Here is a 3,454-nt window from a genome sequence, read left to right as displayed (position 1 = left end):
GGACTGGCTATCTAGCAATGATGCTCAGATAGACTGTAAGGGGAAGAAAGTTAAGTTGAATATCTCAGGAAAGAAAGAAGTCATATTTAGAGGAAAGAGGCAGACGCAGAAATTTTTGACTATGGCCCAGGCCAAAAGGATGCTACGAAAAGGAAATGAGGCTTACCTAGCCTATGTGGTGGACAAGCAGAAGGAGGTGCCCAACTTACAAGATATTCCGGTAGTCAACGAATTTGAAGTTGGAGTTGTTGTCTTGGTGCATATTGCGGTTGTTGATAACCAGAAGGGTTGAATTGCTTTTCCGCATACTGCTGATAAGGATGTTGCACCGCATTCTGATTGTTACTCCAGTTGAAGTTTGGATGATTCCAGTCGTCAGGATAATAAGTGTCTGGAACTGGTTGCTGTGATCTCTTAAAGTTGCTCACAAACTGAGCTGATTCACTAGATATTACGCATTTCTCCGTCGAATGCGAACCTGCACACAACTCACAAACACTGGTCCTCTGATGAACTCCATAGTTAGTAATAGAATTGATCTTCATAGACAACGCCTTTAGCTGAGCAACTATAGCTGTAACTGTATCCACTTCAAGAACTCCTACTACCTTGCCATGTGGCAATATCTGGATTGGATACTGATATTCATTCACATCCATCATCTCAATTAGAGCATAAGCTTCCTCATAGCTCTTTGCCCATAATACTCCACCGGATGCTACATCGAACATGGGTCTAGACTGTGTTCCCAAACCATTGTAAAAATAATTGATGTTCATCCAATCAGGCATGCCATGATGAGGACACTTCCTAAGCATCTCCTTATAGCACTCCCAAGCTTCACATAGAGATTCTCCCGATTGCTGCGCAAATTGAGTAAGAGCATTCCTCATTGCAGCTGTCTTCGCCATAGGGAAGAATTTAGTAAGAATTTTTGAGCAAGATCCTCCCAAGTAGTGATAAAACCTGCTGGTAGAGAGTGTAACCAGCACTTAGCTTTATCGCTCAGAGAAAAAGGGAAAAGTCTCAGCTTCACAACATCTTCAGAAATATTGTTGAACTTGAAGGTGTCACAGATCTCGAAGAAATCCCTAATATGCATATTAGGATCTTTAAATTTTCACCTTTTTCATTTCATATCACTATTTACTCTCAAATCATTCCTTTAAATTTTATTTTAAACTTACTTTATCACCATGTACTACAATAAAATATATGAAGATAGATATAAAAATATGAATATAAATTTAGAGTTGTGTAAGACTTAATTAAGGGTCGTCTGGTTCGGGAAATTTGGGTATCAGGTATGAGTTTTGTTCATTTCAAACCCATACCTCATGTTTTTGTTTCATGATTTTTATTCGCTGAAACCCATACCTAAAACCTTTCAGGAATCAGATTTGATACAGATTTGATACCTAAGGGGAGAGATGGGTATGAAGAAGGGGTATAAGGTATCAGATTTCTTTTATACGATTAAATACAATTTCTGTATACATATTTTAAATTTGAAATATTATTTAATTTTAAATAAATTCATAATAATATTTATTTATTGCCAAATCATAAGATTTAATTTATTAAAAAATATTAAATTATTATTTAATTTGTTAATTATATTTTTCTAATTAAATACTTTTTTAAAATAAGTTTTTATTTGTAAATTATGTAATACCTTGCTTTTAATGTATAATGTATACTTACACATAATATTTAAATCAAAGCTAAGATCTCGATTATATTTAAAATAAAATAGATTCATTCCAACACTGAACCAAACACATAATATCATGAATCATTTCTCATCCCCATATCAGTCTAACCCGATTCCCGATTTCAAATTTATACCGACTTCTGAACCAAATGACCCCTAAAGAATCAATATCTTGTAATGAAAATGAATAGTGCAACTTCATATTTGAAGTTGAATGGTTGATATCTTTATATTTTGAAGATAGAGTTGTACAATCATGATTGGAGTAAAATAACTTCATCTTTGAAGTAAAAAATGTAGTGTATTTTAAAGTCATGGTTAAAGATGCTTTTAGAATTCTAGTCGATGGATAAATATTTTCACAAGGATGTCTGGATGCTCCTCTAGTATTTAAAAATAGACGTTCGCCTAATATTTTTATAATTTATTATGATAAACATGAATACACTTTTAATATTAATAAAACTGGGTGTTCTAATTCAATTTTTTACTCCAATTTTGGCGATCAGTTATGAAAAAACTCAGAAGTTATTCGAAATCTTAATAATTTACTTTATGAAGTTACGGAGAGCAACTCTAATTCGGGTGCTCAAGCTAGGAGTGTTAATTTTTTTTGAAAAATTTGATATCCGTCCAGAAAAATCGTATTTATTTCCGATAAAAAACGGATATTATTCGAATTCAAAATAAAATGAATATTATCCATATATGAATCCGGAATATTCGAATCCGAAATCAAATACATATATGATATTTAAATTATATAAATATATAATTTAAAATTTATTCTATTAATTTATAGTGTGTGTATATATATGCATTAAATAATATATTTATACAAATTTTACAGGATTGTACACATACTTTATACATATATAAATATATAATTTAAGTTTAATCGTAAAAAATGTTATAAAATCATCGTCACTACAGTGGGGCCATTAATTTTTTAAAAAAAATTTGATATCTGTCCGAAATATTTGTATTCATATCTGAAAAAATATATAATATCTGTATTCCAAATAAAATAGATATTATCGGTGTTCGAATCCGACGATTGCGGATATGAAAATGGATGCAGGTATATCACTATCCGAATTATCGGGAATAGAGACAATTAACCTCTCCATTTGGGGAAAAAAATAATAAAAAGATACGCATTTGTTATCTTATTACAGGAAAGATGGATTGCTTTAGACAGATGGGCGCCAGCTTTATCTTTCTTGTTCTCACATGCACATACGAAATCTAGTGGTAATTTGATGCTCAAAATCAAAAGTATCAAAAGTCTATTTGCGTATCATTAGTGGCCTAAAATGAATCATTTTAATTGGTATTTCACTTGTAATAATAAGAAAAGAGCATCAACCAAATCTACTTATACATATATAATACTCTGAGCTGCCCCACATGCAGATCCACTTGTTTAAGTGATGATCATGATACATACATTACATATGCATATTTATCACTTGAATTGATAAAAAAGCTTCATGATTTCTTCATAGTAAATGAAGCTTATTAATAAATTCATTTACGAAATTTTAAAAAACGATCATGCCATTACTTGTAAAATAAAATAAATTAAATTTTGATTGTTTTGAAGATACATAATACTATATACATTAATCTATATGTAATGTTAGAGATATCAAAATTAGACCAAAATTATCTAATTATAATTTTTTGACATATATATATGCAGTGGGCTCATCATTTTATAAAAATAATTACTTATTC

At 30.7% G+C, this 3,454-nt stretch overlaps 1 non-coding gene across 1 annotated transcript; it reads left to right on the top strand.

Moving 5' to 3' along the window:
• Nucleotides 1-789: 789 nt before the first annotated feature.
• LOC141669124 (small nucleolar RNA R71) lies at nt 790-896 on the top strand. Its single transcript, XR_012553417.1, has one exon. It is a non-coding gene; the product is annotated as a small nucleolar RNA R71 (small nucleolar RNA).
• Nucleotides 897-3,454: the final 2,558 nt, after the last annotated feature.

This window comes from Apium graveolens, chromosome 6 (assembly GCF_009905375.1).
Source record: "Apium graveolens cultivar Ventura chromosome 6, ASM990537v1, whole genome shotgun sequence".
Lineage (NCBI taxonomy): Eukaryota > Viridiplantae > Streptophyta > Magnoliopsida > Apiales > Apiaceae > Apium > Apium graveolens.
This window is presented reverse-complemented; position numbering and strand designations above follow the sequence as displayed.